The following is a 20,235-nucleotide window of genomic DNA, read 5'->3' as shown; positions in this document are numbered from 1 at the left end:
GGGACTGAAATGTCATAAAAATTTTGTTTGATATGTTTGATTGTAGTTTTATTGTTTTTCAGAACATTTAGGTGCAGCTAATCCACAAAAACTTAAATCTGCTCTGAGGAAGAAGTTCCAGTGTGTGTTTGAGGGGATCGCTAAAACAGGAAATCCAACACTTCTGAATGAGATCTACACAGAGCTCTACATCACAGAGGGGGGGACTGCAGAGGTCAATGATGACCATGAGGTCAGCCAGATTGAAATAGCATCCAGGAAACCCGACAGACCAGAAACAACAATCAGACAAGAAGACATCTTTAAAGCCTCACCTGGAAGAGATGAACCAATCAGAACAGTGCTGACAATGGGAGTGGCTGGCATTGGGAAAACAGTCTTAACACAGAAATACACCCTGGACTGGGCTGAAGACAAAGCCAACCAGGACATCCAGTTCATATTTCCATTCACTTTCAGAGAGCTGAATGTGCTGAAAGAGGAAAAGTTCAGCTTGGTGGGACTTGTTCATCACTTCTTTACTGAAACCAAAGAAGCAGGAATCTGCAGCTTTGAAGACTTCCAGGTTGTGTTCATCTTTGATGGTCTGGATGAGTATCGACTTCCTCTGGACTTCCACAAAACTACAATCCTTACTGACCCTAGAAAGTCCACCTCAGTGGATGTGCTGCTGATAAACCTCATCAGGGGGAAACTGCTTCCCTCTGCTCACCTCTGGATAACCACACGACCTGCAGCAGCCAATCAGATCCCTCCTGACTGTGTTGACATGGTGACTGAGGTCAGAGGGTTCACTGATCCACAGAAGGTGCAGTACTTCAGAAAGAGATTCAGAAATAAAAAGCATGTCAGCAGGATCCTCTCCCACATCAAAACATCACGAAGCCTCCACATCATGTGCCACATCCCAGTCTTCTGCTGGATCACTGCTACAGTTCTGGAGGATGTGCTGGGAACCAGAGAGGGAGGACAGCTGCCCAAGACCCTGACTGAGATGTACATCCACTTCCTGGTGGTTCAGGCCAAAGTGAAGAAGATCAAGTATGATGGAGGAGCTGAGACAGATCCACACTGGAGTCCAGAGAGCAGGAAGATGATGGAGTCTCTGGGAAAACTGGCTTTTGATCAGCTGCAGAAAGGAAACCTGATCTTCTATGAATCGGACCTGACAGAGTGCGGCATCGATATCAGAGCAGCCTCAGTGTACTCAGGAGTGTTCACACAGATCTTTATAGAGGAGAGAGGACTGTACCAGGACAAGGTGTTCTGCTTCATCCATCTGAGTGTTCAGGAGTTTCTGGCTGCTCTGCATGTCCATCTGACCTTCATCAACTCTGGACTCAGTCTGCTGGAAGAACAACAAACCTCCCAGAAGTCTGAAACAAGAGAATCTGCAGAGAATCACTTCTACCAGAGTGCTGTGGACAAGGCCTTACAGAGTCCAAATGGACACCTGGACTTGTTCATCCGCTTCCTCCTGGGTCTTTCACTGAAGACTGGCCAGGTTCTCCTACGAGGCCTATTAACACAAACAGAAAATATTTCAGAGTTCCATCAGGAAACTATTGGTTATATCAAGAAGTTGATTAGTGAGGAAGACCTCTCTGCAGAGAAAAGCATCAATCTGTTCCACTGTCTGAGTGAACTGAATGATTTTTCTCTAGTGGAGGAGATCCAGTGGTCCCTGAGATCAGGACGTCTCTCCACAAATAAATTGTCTCATGCTCAATGGTCAGCTCTGGTCTTCATCTTACTGTCATCAGACAAAGATCTGGATGTGTTTGACCTGAAGAAATACTCTGCTTCAGAGGAGGCTCTTCTGAGGCTGCTGCCAGTGATCAAAGCCTCCAGCAAAGCTCTGTAAGTAAATTGTGTTCATATACTTCTTCATTTTTTAAATGTTGATTTTGCTTAGCAAAAAAGGATGAGCTGTGAAAAAAATTGAAGACTGTAATGCAGGTTTGGCCAGCTCCAGGTCTCGAGGACCAGTGTCCTGCAGGTTTTAGATATCACCCTGGGTCAACACACCTGAATCAAATGATTAGTTCATTACCAGGCCTCTGGAGAACTTCAGGACACGTTAAGTAGGTAATTTAGCCTTTCAAATCAGTTACGATGGATATGATGGATCAAGAACACGGAGCCTTGGTTTGGACACCGCTGTTGTAATAGGTGTCTATTAGCCAAAGCCATCCATTTCTAAAGGATTTGTGTGTACTTGTGAGTAAGAATTATCCAGATGCATACTATGGTAGACCTATAGTAGGTATCTGTCGATATACTCTGTATTAACATATACAAAAAATGTGCATGTAAATTCATTAGAAAACCACATGGAATAATCTGTTTCATGGTATTCTAAACTTGTCAACTAAATTCACTTTATTAGTGTACTGCTCAGTTAAAGATGCAGCTGGAGATCTTGTATGGTACAAGATCTCACTGATCTGGTACAAAATCTCTCACTATTGCTTATGGTGTATCCAGTTTGTGGACCTGGAGGGTTTTTGTTGCCAGATATAAGAAAATGGCTGCGCACAGAAGGGAATTGGCAGGAATACCAGAGGGACAAAACACAATCTACTGGTAGACAGAGAAGTCTCCAGAGACTGTAAGAACACACTGACCACCCTGTGCACTGCCTGAATTGACTACAAGAAGGCCTATGGTATAATGCCTCACACCGGGATCCTGGAATGCCTAGAACTCCATCCATCCATCCTTCCTTCCATCCATCCTTCCATCCTTGTCAGATGCCCATTTACACGACTCTGACTTATTGCCTGCTGTGTGGACCAAGCTCTTTCAACAGTTATGTAAAAATCAAATGGCCTGTAGCAATGGTCCACATCCCATACTCCCGAAGCACCTCTTACAGGACACTTTGAGTGACATGGTCAAATGCCTCTCTAAATTCACAAAACAAATGTAGACACATGGGGGTCCTAAAGGCCCTTTCTCAATTCTCAAGTACGCGAGTCCGTACTCGCATACTTGAGAGTCTCATTCCATTTGGCCTGATGGTACCTATTAGCTGGCTCTGAAGTCCCACTGCTATCAAAGCCTGATAGGTGTCTGTCTTCACCTCTGGTGTCTAAAATTTGCTTCGGGGATTAACCACCACAAAAGGAACCAACCACTTTGCCACCGCAGCTCAGTGCAGCTGCTTTGGCAATAGAGGTGCTGGACATGGTTCATTCAGAATTAATTTCCCCAGTCTCCCTCTGAATGCTCTTGAAGCTCTGCTGGAGGTGTACTATGAACATCTCGCGGACTGGGGCCTTTGCCAGGCGTTCCCTCACTATACGTTTAGGCGTACCAGGTCTGTCCAGCATCCACCTCCGCCACCTGATCCAACTCACCACCTGGTGATCAGTTGACAGCTCAGCCCCTCTCTTTACCCGAGTGTCCAGAACATATGGTTGCAGGTCTGGTGATACGATTACAAAATTGATCATCAACCTGCGGACTAGAGCATCCTGGTGCCATGTGCACTTATGGACACCCTTATGTTCGAACATGGGGTTCGTTATGGCCAAACTGTATTTTGCACAGAAGTCCAACAACAAAATACTACTCGGGTTCAGATCTGGGAGGCCATTCCTTCCAATCACGCCCCTTAAGTTCTCACTGTATTTGCCCACATGAACATTGTTTTTGTACTGAGAGACTTCAGAGCCCTCAAGTGGAGCACCCTCAAGCACCCTGCCCTGGGTACTCTGAACCATTGTTTGGGGCCTGAGTGCAGATGGCAGTCAGGACCCGTTCCCCGACCCGAAGGCTCAGGGAAAAATCCTCCTGTCCACTAGGTGAAACCCCAACACACAGGAAGCAAGCCGAGGGGATACTGTATACCCACCCCAGCCCACCATCTCTCAAGAAGGGCATCTCCAGAGCCTCCGCCTGACACACATTGGACCCAACCTCTTTGGTGCCTCCTGTGAGTGGTGGGCTCAAGGGGGATGGGCCCCACAAGGAAAGCGGCGGGGCCAGACGGCATCATGGGCCGTCTGCTGTGCTGACCAGCTAGCAGGTGTGTTCACGCACATCTTCAACGAGTCCCTGGCGAAGTCTGTGGTTCCCACATGCTTCAAAAGATCCACCATCATCCCTGTGCCCAAGAACAGCAAACCCTCATCCCTGAACGACTACCGGCCAGTTGCGCTGACCTCGGTAGTAATGAAGGTGTTCGAGAGGCTGCTGAAGAACATCATGTCCTCCTCCATCCCAGACACCACAGATCCGCTCCAGTTCGCCTACCGACCCAACAGATCCACTGAGGACGCCATCGCCCACGTTCTGCACACCACCCTCAGCCACGTGGACAAGAAACAGGGTAACTATGTGAGAATACTGTTTGTTGATTACAGTTCAGCGTTTAACACAATAGTGCCCAGCAGATTGTTCAAAAAGCTGAGGGATCTGGGACTCAACAGCCGTCTGTGTGCGTGGGTGTTGGACTTCCTCACTGGCAGAACTCAGGTGGTGAGGGTGGGTAGGTGTGTCTCCGACAGCATCACCATCAACACAGGAGCACCACAGGGGTGTGTCCTCTCGCCACTGCTCTACTCCCTCTACACTTCAGACTGTGTGGCCACCCACGGCTCCAACACCATCGTGAAGTTTGCTGATGACACAGTGGTGTTGGGTGCCATCTCCAACAGCGATGAGGCGGCCTACATGGACGAAGTGAAGAATCTGGCATCATGGTGCCAGGACAACCACCTCCAGATGAACGTCGGCAAGACCAAGGAGCTGGTGGTGGACTTCAGAAGGAGTCAGCACAGAGACTACAAGCTCATTATCATTAATGCAGCTCCAGTGGAGAGGGTGCAGTCCTTTAAGTATCTTGGCGTCCACATCTCCTCAGACCTGACATGGGCTGCCCACATTCAGGTCCAGACCAAAAAGGTTAGGCAGCGCCTGTACCACCTACGACAACTGAGGAAGTTCAGGGTCTCTCCAAAGATCCTCAGGATTTTCTATACAGGCGCTGTGGAGAGCATCCTCACACAGAACATGACATTGTGGTTTGGGAACAGCTGTGTGAAGGACCAAAAAGCTCTCCAGAGAGTGATCCGTACAGCAGAACGCTGCTGCAGGATTGCTCTCCCCCCGCTTCAGGACACCTACACCAGGAGATGCCGGACTAGAGCAGCGCAGATACTGAAGGACCCGTCCCATCCTGGCAACAAACTGTTCCAACTTCTGCAATCTGGTAGAAGGTTCCGCATCATCCGGGCAAGGACAGAGAGACTCAAGAGGAGCTTCTATCCCCAAGCCATCCGGGCCCTAAACTAACCCCCCCACCCCCCCACCCCCCACACACACACACCCGCCCTCTCACATCATCTATAATTGACTGAGACTCTCCTCCAGACACTCAATTCCTTTAACTTTAAATATGTTTATATTGTCCACTCTGTAAAATAGTCAGATGTCTATTCATATTAATGTACAGAATTCACCTGCTTGCTGCTCCTACTGCACATTCACCCAATGTATATACTATATATATATATATATTTATAATGTTATTCCTCTACCCCCCCCCCCCTTTTTTTTTTTGCACATGTCGAGGAGCGTGTCAGGTTGCATTTCACTGTGTGTTATACTTGTATAACTATGCATGTGACAAATAAAGAACCTTGAACCTTGAACCATGTCTCTTTTCCGGGCTGTGCCCCCCATGGACTAATACCCAGCAATCAGAAGCTCGCCCTCGGGCACCCTCCCCAGGCCTGGCTCAAGGGTGGGGTCCCAGTAACTTTATCTGGGCTATTCCTTTGATTTTATACTCATAGGGGTCCAGTGTTGTGCCAAACAAAACTGGGGGCCAACTTTAAGCCCATAGCACAAGTTAGCATCAAGTGCGGAATCTACCAAGGAGGTGCTCTGGCCCCAGTGCTGTTTTCTATCAATCCTAACTCCCTCAGTGAGATAATTAATAAGACTGGCTACCGGTGTTATCAAGCTGTATTTCAGAGTGAACGTGACATCAATTCACTGATCCACATCAGCAGGACCTACAGCATGGACATCGGAATATCGTTCTGACTGGAGAAGTGTACAGGGATGGTGACGAAGAGAGGGACGGTAGTCAGAACTGGGTACATTTGAACTACAAGAAGCAACCACCAAGTACCTGCAGATGGTTCAGAGTCCTGAGGTGTTAGGTAAACGGCAAGAACAGGATCCTGGCTATTGTTAAAATCTCCCAGTTCTTTTAATCTTTGGGCTGAAGGAAGGACAATACTCGGTGTATAATAATAATAATCAACCATTATTTATTTCCATACAATTCAACACTTTTGAGCATAAACCATCATGATGGGGAGACCTGCATGCAGAGGGTCACAGCAAATCTCAAAATGGTGACGGGTTAGTCAGCCTTTTATAGTCTCTAGTGGCCCCCACCTAGTTGTAAAAGCCTAAACATTCACATTCTTTCTCTCTTACGGCGCCTAAGTTATGACCTCGGCTCCCTGTCTTTCTGCTCTCCGTAAAGATGGGGGTATGGAATGTGGTCTTCTCTTCTTCTATTCTAGGCACAAGGTCTCCTGCACACAACATTCTCTTCATGATTCAGCAGTATGAAATGTCAAGAAACAGTGTAACACATTCAACAGTGTTGAGTAATACAGGTCAATCCAATAGATCTAATGATTTTCACACTCTCTTAGGTCAGAAGTATAATGCAAACTAAAACTACATACTGATCACACACTCTATATTAAGGGGTATAATATGATCTACAGCAGTATCATAATTCAACTACTTTAATTACATATATAAGGTAACATATGATAAGGGTCCAGTGTTGTGCCAAACAAAACTGGGGGCCAACTTTAAGCCCATAGCACAAGTTAGCATCAAGTGCGGAATCTACCAAGGAGGTGCTCTGGCCCCAGTGCTGTTTTCTATCAATCCTAACTCCCTCAGTGAGATAATTAATAAGACTGGCTACCGGTGTTATCAAGCTGTATTTCAGAGTGAACGTGACATCAATTCACTGATCCACATCAGCAGGACCTACAGCATGGACATCGGAATATCGTTCTGACTGGAGAAGTGTACAGGGATGGTGACGAAGAGAGGGACGGTAGTCAGAACTGGGTACATTTGAACTACAAGAAGCAACCACCAAGTACCTGCAGATGGTTCAGAGTCCTGAGGTGTTAGGTAAACGGCAAGAACAGGATCCTGGCTATCAACACCTAAGCTCTGCCCGTGATCAGATACCCTGCTGGGATAATAAGTTTGCCAAAGGCCGAAATGGAAGATGCTGGCATGCAGGGCATACATGGAATGCCATAACCAAGTGCCTGATATAGTATACAGAAACATCTGTGCCAAGTATGGCCTGGAAAGTGGTGGAGAATGACCAAGCTAAGATCCTGTGGGACTTCAAGATACAGACGGACAAAATGGTGATTGTTAACCAAGTAGACATAGTAGTTGTGGATAAACAGAAGAAGATGGTAATATTGATAAATGCAGATGTACCGAATTCAATTCAATTTTATTTATATAGCGCCAAATCACAACATAAGTCATCTCAAGGTGCTTCATAGGTACAGAGAAAAACCCAACAATCGAATGAAAGCAACATCAGGAAGAAGGAACACGAGAAGCTGGAGAAGTACCAAGGGCTCAGTGAAGAGCTCCAGAATTTACCTTCTTTCTCTCACGCCAACTGGTAGCGGCAGATGGCCACCCCTCCATGATCCTGGTTCTGCTCGAGGTTTCTTCCTGTTAAAAGGGATTTTTTCCTTCCCACCATCACCAAAGTAGTTGCTCACAGGGGATCATGTGATTGTTGGGTTTTTCTCTGTATGTCTTATTGTAGGGTCTACCTTACAATAGAAAGCCCCAACAGGCAACTGTTGTTATGATTTGGTGTCGTTTAAATAAAATTGAATTAAATTGAGAAGATGTGGACGGTAAAGGTAACAGTGATCCCAGTGGTAATCAGAGCACTAGGTACGGTGACTCCCAAGCCAGGTGAAGGGCTCCAGCAGATCCCAGGAACAAAATCTGAGGTCTCTGTCCAGAAGAGTGCAGTCCTAGGAACAGCAAAGATAGTGTGGAGGACCTTCAAGCTCCCAGACCTCTAGTAGAGGACCTGGGTTTGATGGATAGACCGCCCGCAGGAGCGAGAGGGGATTTTTATTTTTATTTATTTTTTTGTTATGTGTATATGTTTGCGTGTGCATTTCTGTTTTTGAGAGCTGCACTAAAAGTTTTCAGACCACAAAAGAGCAATAGAAAAGTATGTTTCAATGGAAAGCTGAACTGTTTGAAACAGTCCTCCACCCCAAGCAGATTAAATAATTTAAAATGTACCACACATTGAGATCATGCTGTAATCTTTGTTGAGATTATGTATCCAGTCATCAGCTGGAAACTGTTTTTAGTTCACCTCAATTCAATTTCATTTATATAACACCAAATTGCAAGAACAATTGCCTCAAGATGCTTGGTAGGTTTAGAGTTTGTTTTCCCAAATCCTATATCAGAAGGCTAAGAAGGTGAAGCAGCAACTGGCCAATCAAAATAAAGTGGACTTTTATTTACAGGTGAACTGAAAGGGCAAGGAGGTTGTAGAACCACAAAATCTTAAAGGTACTCATTGTTTTGGGTTTTTTTCCCCCATTTTATTTATACTCTCAAGCCCATAATGATTCAGGGGCTGAGCTGTCAACAGATCGCCACCTGGTGGAGAGTTGGATCAGGTGGCGGAGGAGGATGCTAGACAGACCTGGCACACCTAAATGTATAGTGAGGGCATGCTTGGAACGACAAGCAGAGGCCTTGGTTGGTGAGCTTTCAAAGCACACCTCCGTCAGAGCTTGAACAAGATTCGGAGGGTGACCGGGGACATTGAGTCTAATAGATCATGCTTATTACTTCCATTGGCAAAGCTACCTTGTAGTTAGGGACCGAATGAACGAGGTTGAGGATACAAGCCGCGGAAATGAGCTTCCTCCAAAGGGTGGCTGTCCTCTCCCTTAGAGATGGGGTGAGAAGTTCAGCCATCCAGGAGGAGCTCAGAGTAAAGCCGCTGCTCCTCCACATCAAAAGGAGCCAGTTGAGGTGGTTCGGGTATCTGACAAGGATGCCTCCTGTGTGAAATGTTCCAGGCATGTCCTACCAGATCCAGGGGGGGCAGATCCAGGACAAACTGGAGAGATTATATCTCTTGGCTGGCCTGGGGAACCCTTACTGTTACCCCAGAAAAGCTGGAGGAAGTGGCTGGAGAGGAGGAGGTCTGGGCTTCTCTGCTTAGGCTGCTGCTGGCCCCGCGACCGAAGATGGATGTATTGCTCTTATTTTCATAGTGTCGTTTACTGTGATTAGGTTTCCTAGTCCATTGGCTAAAAAACACCCCCAAAACATTAGGTTCCCACCTCCATGTTTGACATTGTTCTTAGGGTTGAAGTCAAATTAATGTCAAATGTCAAATAAAGGAAACATCTTTGTGGCCAAACAATTCAATGTTTGTTTCATCTACACATAACACAGAAGACCAGAAGTATTCTTTTTAGTCCAGATGACCATTTACAAAGGCCAAGTGGGCTTTTGTGTGCCTTCTTTGGACAAGTTGCGTTCTCAATGATAAGCATCCATTGAAGTAGTATGCAGTTTGGGTTGGACTGTCTGCCTTGTGACATTGGCAGCCAGCAGAGCACATATTTACCAGGATGGCCTTGGATTAGTTTTCACCTCTCTCATTATCTTCCTGGCCAGCACAGGTGTCATTTTTGGCTTCCGACACATCCTCTAAAATTTTCCACAGTTCAGGACATCTTGTATTTTTTTTAATAATAATTTGCACTTTAGCCACTGAAACTTGAAAACTTGTAGTCCTTTCCTTGCTTGTGAGCAGCCACAATGCGCAGCCGCAGGTCCTCACTGAGCTTCTTTGTCTTAGCCATGACTGTCCGCAAGCCAACTGCAGACAGCTGCTGTTTTTTCATCTGGTATTGAACTTTGGATTTTCCCAAACACTGTGACAGTTCATAAGGGTATGAATAATTTTGGACATGACATTTTTTGCTCAAATGTAAATAAAAGCTAAGTTTTTTTTCTTTTTTTTCTACAGTGATGCCTCTTGTACATTGTGTTATGTACAAGGAGACACCTGTGTTATTTCTGTTCAAAAAAAGTTGCTAGATTAATAAAACTTAAAGTCAAAATTGCCAGGCATATGAATAATTGTGGGCTTGACTTTATATTTATTAATGTTAAAAAATGTTTTGCACACTAATATATTCCTTGTCTTAGTTCAAAATATGATTTCATTTTTTTCAAATTCTTTTTCAGATTAAGTGGCTGTAACCTCTCCGAGAGAAGCTGCTACGCTCTGTCCTCAGTTCTCAGCTCACAGTCCTCTAGTCTGAGAGAGCTGGACCTGAGTAACAATAACTTACGGGATTCAGGAGTGAAGCTTCTTTCTCTAGAACTGCAGAGTGCACATTGTAAACTGGAAACTTTGAGGTCAGATGTTCTGCTTGTTGTTTTTACTATGTTTTATGGCTGATATCTGATGAGTTCTGATCTTAAATGGTCACTAGGCTTCCTTTCCTTTTTTTTCTTGAGAGCCATGCCTAAAGATGTCAAAAACTGTAGCAGAGCAGTACAAACTACAAAAAAAAGTTTTGTATTTTTGTAAATAACACCCTTTAACTGGGACTCTGTTTTATATGATTAGTATTTTGAAAAATGTTCCGAACACTCACAATATGTAATGTTTACAACACACTGATATCTTTTGTTGAGGTCATGTTTCCAGTCATGAGCTTGACATTGGTTTTTTGGAAACTTGCCAATCAAAATAAATTAGTCTATTCGGGATCGGTAAACTTAAAGGGGGAATGAGGTAAAATAAGTTATTTCAGATAAAGGATTAAGTGAGGGACCACACCAAGGTCTAGGATTTGATAAATAAGGATTACCTTCAACAAATATTACATTTATAAAAGTGACTAGCAGTTCTTTCTTACCAGCAGGTACAGAGCTTCAACCAATAAGTCTTCTAGCTCCTCAATTATTTATTAGGGGTGGGAGTTTAATCCTGAAATTCCTTCTGAAAAATTTAAACACAACAGTATACCAGCAAACTGTGCATTGACAAAAGTTCCCCTTTGCTTGGAATGCAAAGTGCGATTAAATGCGTTAATTTTTTTAACTCATTTTTTAAAATTAATTAAGCGCAATTAAGGCAGAAAAATCTGTCTTTTTAAAAGATGTAATTTGCTTTGGCAGTTGAAATTAGAAGTTTTGCAGTAAAGTTTTACAGAGCTGGACTTTTGAGTGAGATCAAGCATCTGTTTAACAATAAGGATGACACTGAATCAGGCGGTACAGGTTTTATGCTATAAAAAAGATTATTATGGCTACCTCTTCCCAGCACGGATGTGGCAGTCTGCTGCAAATTCTCTTTGTACTGTCCACATTCGCTCACTCCCTCGACCTTGCCTTGGATCTGCTCCCTCCTGTGTAAGAGACAGAAAAGAAAAACAACCCCTGCCTTGCCTTGATAATGTTATTATCCATTGTTCTTCTACTGATTCTAAGGTCTGGTTCAGGATATCTTGTTCAGACCCAGTGTTATGGCCCTAGCAGGGCCACCTGAAACTGCACTTGTGTGAGTGTGGTGTTGTTCTCTCTCCTCCGCCTCCTCTCTTGCGCCACCCCTCTGTCTCTCTTTTACTCTGCCCTCGCTACAGGACCCAGCTGCTGTTCATTACCCTCGTTTGGCACCTTTGATTGGTTTTTACCTTTATTGTGTGACCTATTCCTTTTTTTTGGTTTTATTGATAAAGCGGCGTTGCCATCTCTGTATGTTAAGATTATTTGTAATAGAACTATATTACATGCTAAACACCTCTGCCTGGCTTTGTTTTCATTCTGTTTTTGCCTATTTTACAAAATAATGTTTGAGCAGTTTGAGCAGTGAAGCTTATTTTTTTAAGAAGAAAAATTGCACTTTATTTTGAAATTATTGTTGTTATTTGAAGATGATACCATTTAGAGAGTGCACTTAAAGTACTTAAAACAGCACTTTATTTTTAAGTCTGCCCAGTTTTGTCAGGGGATATAATTTTTGTTTCTCTGTTTTGAATTGATATACAGTTTAAACTTTTTTTTTTCTGTAGAAAATGAAAGCGCTTGAGTTTACAACATTCATGTCCACGTCTATTATTTGATTCTGTCCCCCACTAACACACATTAAAATTTAAAAAAAGCACTTTGGGGCAAATTTTCTCAGGCAATTAAATGCGGTTAACCAAGATCAATTAATTCCAAAGTCTCTAATTGATTTAAAACAATTTCATAGAGTCACATTCCTAATGATGACAAATTGTTTTTCAGATTAAGTGGCTGTAAGCTCTCAAAGAGAAGTTGTGAAGCTCTGAGCACTGTCCTCAGATCACAGTGCTCTAGTCTGAGAGAGCTGGACCTGAGTAGCAATAACTTGCAGGATTCAGGAGTGAAGCTTCTGTTTGCAAAACTGCAAAGTTCACGTTGTACACTGGAAACACTGAGGTCAGATCTTTTCACTTTGTTTGGTTTGTGTATATATACATACATTTTTTTTCTCACATTCCCCACCCCCACCCCACAGTTTAAGTGGCAGAAAATGGATGGATCAATGAATGAATCGACAAAATGAACCAGTTAAAACTTTAGCTTATATAGATTAACTTTGTGTTTATTGCAGTTTCTTAGTATTTTTTTTCCAGTTGTAAGTTTAAGTAAACTGTTGCCTTTATCTGACGATAAGATTCCTTAAAAACAAAAAGTTCATATTCTTCATGTTTTATTTTCAGGCTGAGTTGCTGTAACCTCTCAGAGAGTAGCTGTTACGCTCTGTGCTCAGTTCTCAGCTCTCTGTTATCTAGTCTGACAGAGCTCGACCTGAGTAACAACGACCTGAAGGATTCAGGAGTGTCACCTCTGTCTGCTGGACTGAAGAATCCACAGTGCAAACTAGAAATTCTCAGGTCAAGATTCGGGCTTTTCCTTTCATTACAATCTTATATCTGAATCATGAAACCCCATAAACGGTTTCTCTTTTTAGTGAGCGTCACTTATGTTTTGGTGGAATTTTACACACCAAATTACTTTATGTAGATTTGAGCAGATGTTTCATGCGTTGTCCTGGCTGATTTCCATCCGCTACACTGACAGTACACTGTTTATGCCGTCTTAATATTAAGACTGTATAAAGTTGGTATGAAGGTGGAGTTCGGTCAATAGATCTCAGCATCATCTGCTAAAATTCATATGAATCTCTACTACACTTGATCTAAGCTAACTGACCATGAAACCACAGCCACTGTGCACAAGTCACACACTTTTCTTTATTTTAAATCCTTCACAGTACAACAAACGAACCTCTTTATTCTACACTAACCTCCCTTTATCCTCGCTCCTCTTGTATAGCTCGATAGATGCTTAAGTGTCGCAGGCCTTTGTTTTTATTTCCTGTTGTTTGCTTGGTACTCCAGCTTCCTCCCATGCAGTTATGGAGTTTATGTTAATTGGTGACTCTCAGTTGGCAATGTGAGTGTGAACGGTTTTGTCTCCATGTGTATGCCTCTTCGCCTATGGCAGCTGGAATTGGCTCCGGCTCCTCCTAGATCCTAAATTAGATAAATGGAAGAAACTGAATAGATGTAAATGGATAGATGTTGTTGTATCTGACAAACAGAAAATAATTCTTCACAGACTGATTGTTTTGTGTGTCTGCAGTTTGTCAGGCTGTCTGATCACAGAGGAAATCTGTACTTCTCTGGCCTCAGCTCTGAGCTCTAACCCCTCCCATCTGAGAGAGCTGGACCTGAGCTACAATCATCCAGGGGCCTCAGGAATGAACCTGCTGTCGGCTGGACTGAAGGATCCAGGCTGGAGACTGGACACTCTCAGGTATTCAGAGAATGTCTGATAGAGGAGGAAGAGCTGGAAACTGTGTCCTTTACTCACTTCCTGTTTGTTTCCTGCAGATGAGACATGAACAATCACACATGCAGGAATATTTTCAGGGACAGACACACTAGTCTAGCTGGATAGTACATGGATATTTATGTAGGGGGTCTCCAAGGAGTCTGTTTGCAGGAACATTAATGATAACTGATAAGTCATGTTGAGAGTTTCATTAAAGGTAGACCTACAGTTAGGTCCATAAATATTTGGACAGAGATAACATTTTGTAGCTTTAGATATACTTTATTAGGCCACAGGTGTACTGTACCTGAGATAGTGGCCACTGTGTTCCTAATAAAATGTCAGCCATGTGTATGTTTCTCATGCTGTATGTCCACAGTCTCAGTGACAGTCAGTGACACTGACAGAAAAATGAAACAAGGCTGTGAATCATTTCAGTCTGTGTGGGTGACAAAGAAGCAGACAGAAGCAGCTAACATTTGGAAATGGCAGCTTAAATATGTGATTCTCTGATAAGCTAATGCTGCTAATGGGCCTTTTTAAAATCAATATTTCATTCTTATGCTGTTGTTTGACAACAATAACAGTAAAATATGTACTTCAGAACACATTTATTGTGAGTTCAGCTGTGAATGTAGAGTTTCTCAGAATACATCATGGTCACACAAAAGAGGCAATCCTAAGAGTGTTAGCATTGCCTTCTCACATTGTTAAAAATGAAGGGAAAACAGTTTTGGCATTAGTGGATAATACAAATTCACCTGGAATTAGTATTAGCTACTAATGGTTTTTCACCTGAAATTAGTATTAGCTGCTAACAACACCTTACTTATCAGTAGCTTCTAACATTGTTAAAAAGCAAGGGAACACGGTATTAGCAATATCTGCTAACAGTTTTAAGCCTTAAATTAGCATTAGCCGCTAATAGCAGCCTACATGACATTAAAACCTCACGTCATTATAATTCAGGGGAAAAAAGTAGCATTAACTACTCTTTAGCATTAGCATTAGCTACTCACGTTGGGGTTATCCAAATTCATGGGCTGCATCCTCCTGAGGACGCATTTGTAGACCGATTACATCTACAAGGCTGTCCAAATTCGTAGACTCCTCTCAATGCAGCCAACAAATGCGTCCTCCTTTTCCCAGAATTTGAAGGAGTGGTCGGGTGTGTCCTTCGTGGCCCACCATATCCCAGAATTCAAAGCGTGGCCCAGCCATACTCCAGTTTCCGGCAATGGCGGCCGATACTAAGTTTTAAAATGACTCTTATTAACCTTACTGGGTCACAAAATAAGCTTTTTAAATATTTTCAGGCAAGAATGTAGCTGTGTAAACTTCACATATCAGCTCGGTTTATCAAGATATCGCATATTTACAAAAGTGCTTTGATTTTTCGGAGACGTCTGTTACCCACCAGCTCGCTAACCGAGAGCTTGAGGGTCACTAGAACCGCCGAGAACGGCAAACTCTCGGCACATCATTTTCAGATCACCGCGGTCTTTCACTACTCAAGTTAAACGTAACATATCACTTAGACAACCTAAAAATTTTATTGTTTGGCGTTTTTCAGTGTTTTCTTTGTTTGTGAGTAAATCGGTTTGGCTGGGATTAAAGTTACTAGATTAGATTCGATAAAATAAAACTTTATTAATCCCCCGGGTGGGTTCCTCCTTGGTTTTCACACAGCTGAATAATTGTCAAACAGAAAACTGATTAAACAGAAGTGTGAGACGGAAAGAATTTACATCAGTGTCCTGTTATTATTTAGATAGCAAGGAGCAGACACCTTATGAAACTCCACCGAGACAGCGGTGACGCTAATCAGAAGGCTAGACGGTCCAATTTCACAGCCGTTTACTTCCAGCCTACCAGACCTTCGGAGGACCCGGCCCACATAGACCGCAAAGGCCGGGTCCTCAGTAGGATGCAGCTCATGAATTTGGACATGACTATTGTTGAAATTGAAGACAAAACAGCAGTTAGCATTATCAGATAATGCTAACTCCACTCAAAATTGCATTTGCTAATAACGGCATCCTACTTAGCATTGGCACTCACATTGTTATAAAGCAAAAGAAAACAGTATGAGCATTAGCTGCTAATGCTTATTCACCTAAAATTAGAATTAGCCACTAATAGCGACCTACTTAGCATTACGTACTTACATCGTTATAACGCAAGCGAAAAGACTATTAGCATTAACTACTCACATTGGTAAAAAGTAAGGGAAAACAGTGGTAGCATTATTGGATAATGTTAATTTACCTCAAATTACCATTAGGAAAACGGTATAAGCGTTAGCTATTCACATAGTTTAAAAGGAAGGGAAAAAGGTGTTGCCGTTAGCAGATAATCCTAATTCACATGAAATTAGTAATAGCCGTGAACTGTGCTAATCAGTGCAGTTAATACTGCTAATGGCCCCAAGAGCTTTTCCCCAGTAACTGTAGCCCTGACAACACTTCAAATAAAGCCTATATTTAAACTGAGAGTGATTGCTGTTGGAAAAAATATGTTTTGCTGCTAATCATCCACAGTAATACAATTAATGATATTAGGCTGCTGTTAGCTAGCAGTGGGGGTTGTTGGGGGGTGTTGGGGGCGGGACTTCTTTCTGTGACTGACTGGAGGATTCAAACCAATCAGATGACAATATTCCACCCCTTGAAGTGTATTTGTCTTTATCAGTGTCTAACAGTATGTTTATGAGAGCGGTGTAATGTCGAGAGAGAGAGGGAGCAAGTTTTGATACGTGAGAGATTTGTGATGCTGCTTCGTGAATCGCTACCTTATTGTGGTGGAGGGGTTTTTGTGTCCCAGGGATTCCAGGGGATATATTGTCTGGGGGCTTTTGCCCCCTGGTAGGGTCTCCCATGGCAAAATGGACCAGACAAAGAGCGATTCAGAAGACCGTCAAAGGAGTTTGCAAAGAAAAGCGTCTGGACTTCCTTAAGTTGCTTGAAGACGTTTCACCTCTCATCCGAGAAGCTTCTTCAGTTCTATGGTCAAATGGCCGAGAGTCCCAGATTTAAACCCAGTGGGAGTATCCCCCCAAAGAGGGACAAAGGACCCCCTGATGATCCGTTTTCCTGATGATCCTCTAATCACATCCTCTAATTCAGAAGACCCTTATGAGAAAAACATCGAGGGAACAGTTTACCCTTCCCGGGATAGGGCTACCGGGGCCCCGCCCTGAAGCCAGGCCCGGGGAGGGTGCCTGAGGGTGCGCGTCTGATGGCCGGGCCTTAGTCCATAGGGTCAGGCCGGGCACAGCCCGAAAAGGGGACATGAGCCCATCCTCCCGCAGGATCACCACGCGCAGGAGGCGCCATAGGGGTCGGGTGCATTGTGTACTGGGCGGTGGCCAGAAGCGGTGGGCCTGGCGGACTGATCCCCGGCTACCAAGATTGGCAATTGGGACATGGAATGTCACCTCTCTGGTGGGGAAGGAGCCTGAGTTAGTGCGTGAGGTTGAGAGGTACCGGCTAGATATAGTCGGGCTCACCTCTACGCATGGCTTGGGCTCTGGAACCAGTCTCCTGGAGAGGTGCTGGACTCTGTCTTCGTCTGGAGTTGCCCCTGGTGAGAGGTGGTGGGCTGGGGGGGTATTCTAATATCCCCTCGGCTTGCTGCCGGTACGTTGGGCTTCTTCCTGATGGTTGAGACAGTTTGTTTCCTGCGCCTTAGGGTCGGGGAATGGGTCCTAATGGTCATCTGCGCTTATGCGCCGAGTGGCAGTTCAGAGTACCCAGCCTTCTTAGAGTCCCTGGGTGGGGTGCTGGAATGTGCTCCACCTGGAGACTCTGTTGTCCTACTGGGAGACTTCAATGCTCAAGTGGGTAACGACAGCAAGACCTGAAGGGGCGTGATTGGGAGGAATGGCCTCCCTGATCTGAATCCGAGCGGTGTTTTGTTATTGGACCTCTGTGCAAATCACAGCTTGGCCATAACAAACACCTTGTTCAAACATAAGAGTGTCCATAAGTGCACGTGGCACCAGGACGCTCTAGGCCGCAGGTCGATGATCGATTTTGTAATCGTATCACCAGACCTGCGACCATATGTTCTGGACACTTAGGTAAAGAGGGGGGCTGAGCTGTGAACTGATCACCACCTGCTGGTGAGTTGGATCACATGGCGGGGGAGGAAACTGGACAGACTCGGTGCACCTAAACGTGTAATGAAGGTGTGCTGGGAACGCCTAACAGAGGCCCCAGTCCGCGAGATCTTCAACGCACACCTCCGGCAGAGCTTCATTGATACAGGCCATTCGATCCCTATACAACCGTTGCAAGAGCATGGTTTGCATTGCCGGCAATAAGTCAGACTCGTTCCCGGTGGGTGATGGGCTCCGTTAGGGCTGCCCTTCGTCACCGATTCTGTTCATAATTTTTATGGACAGGATTTTTATGGACAGGATTTCTAGAGATGAGATTTCTAGAGATGAGATTTCTAGGCGCAGCATTTGGCTCTAACACATCCATTCACATCATGAATGGGGTAACAGATCCAACACATCTCTACACACCTTTCACATCATGGAGATAAACTGTTCACATTTCTTCCTTCAGGCAGACGATACAGAGTGTTGTTAACAAACAAACAAACACCACAGACAATTCATTCCCCCGGGCTTTCACTTTGATGAACACTGTGAATGTTCATGTGTATGACAGCCATGTAATGTCCATGTGTGCATGCTGACTGTGCTGCTCTGACCCCCCTCCTCCTTTCAGGGTGGAGCCTGCTGGAGTCCGATGGTTGAGACCAGGTCTGAGGAAGTGTAAGTGTGTTTTTAATGTGATTCATGAAAACAAAGCAGCACACATTAAACCATCTTCATCATTCTGATGTCAGGAGTCATCATCAAAGTGTCAATCAATGAACAGATGATGGATCAATAACTGCAGCTGGATTGTGTTTGTTCTCTCCATCAGATTCCTGTCAACTCACAATTGACACAAACACAGTTCACCCAAAGCTCCAACTGTCTAACAACAACAAGAAGATGACAAATGTTGAGGAGGATCAATCATATCCTGATCATCCAGACAGATTTGATTTTAGTCCTCAGCTGCTGTGTAGAAATGGTCTGACTGGTCGCTGTTACTGGGAGGTTGAGTGGAGAGGAGACATTTATATATCAGTGAGTTACAGAACAATCAAAAGGAAACGAAACATTAATGACTGTTGGTTTGGACACAATGATCAGTCCTGGGGTCTGAACTGTTCTGATGATGGTCCTCGTTCTCTCTGGCACAATAACATAAAAACATCCTGCTCCTCCTCCTCCTCCTCCTCTGTCTCTAAAAGAGTAGCAGTGTATGTGGACTGTCCTGCTGGCACTCTGTCCTTCTACAGAGTCTCCTCTGACACTCTGATCCACCTCCACACCTTCAACTCCACATTCACTCAAACTCTCTATCCTGGGTTTACAGTCTTGTCTCCCTATGCCACAGTGTCCCTGTGCTGAGTTGAGTGTAAAGAGTGTACTCCTGGTAGAGAAACACTCTGACTGTTGAACAGATAGTTCAGTCTGTACATGTCTGTCTCTTTCACTCACAAAAATGTTTTCAGATTCATGGATTGAATCAGTTGATGTTTGAAACTCTTCTAAATGATTCCTTGTAAACTTTTTCCGCTTCAGTCCTTTAAAGATGGAAGCTCCCGTTATTCCAGGATCCACATGTTGTTTTCTGCCTTTTTCCACTCAAAGCTTCACAGTGAATCTCAGTATGTTGTGTTTCTCTGAAGCTCAGTTCACAACCAGCTCCTCTGCATTTTCAACAAGTCTGAGCTCATTAAAATGAATCCAAATGTTTGATTTCTCTTTCTTAATGGGATGTTTCCATAATGGCTGAATAAGTGGACATCCAATAGTACTCAGTGTATCAAATATTAAAGACATTCAGCATCTCTCATGTGTTCTGTCATTCTGTAAAAACAGCTGCTTTTAAAAACTGATCCAATCAAAGAAACATGAACTTCCATATTGATCAGATCAATACGTACAGCTCTGATATCACTAACATCTCCTTGAACTCTTCATTGTTGGTGATTTGTGTCCCTCTGCTGGTGAGAAGATGAACTGCATGGTATCATTCTAAAGAGCACAGATGACATGAAGTGTTTTACAAACTGCTTTTTCTAATTGTTCAGGGTCCTGCTCCAGGAAACAGCTTCAACAGACTCTGGCTTTCAAAATAAGACCTAAGTCTGAGTTTTTAAAAAAGCTCTTATTTTGGAGGGAGCTGACATTTAATCTTCATGTTATCCAGT

At 43.9% G+C, this 20,235-nt stretch overlaps 1 protein-coding gene and 1 long non-coding RNA gene across 2 annotated transcripts in view; both read left to right on the top strand.

Annotated features, from left to right (window-relative positions):
- The window catches only part of LOC106096543 (uncharacterized), a 121,701-nt gene that overhangs the window by 78,809 nt on the left and 22,657 nt on the right, over positions 1–20,235 (top strand). The window lies entirely within an intron of this gene.
- LOC112846161 (uncharacterized) lies at positions 13,923–19,540 on the top strand. Its single transcript, XR_003219007.1, has 3 exons — positions 13,923–13,935; positions 18,693–18,739; positions 18,894–19,540. It is a non-coding gene; the product is annotated as an uncharacterized LOC112846161 (long non-coding RNA).

The sequence above is a fragment of the Oreochromis niloticus genome, linkage group LG3, assembly GCF_001858045.2.
Source record: "Oreochromis niloticus isolate F11D_XX linkage group LG3, O_niloticus_UMD_NMBU, whole genome shotgun sequence".
NCBI lineage: Eukaryota > Metazoa > Chordata > Actinopteri > Cichliformes > Cichlidae > Oreochromis > Oreochromis niloticus.
The sequence above is the reverse complement of the archived record's forward strand: the minus strand, read 5'-3'. Positions and strand labels throughout refer to the sequence as shown.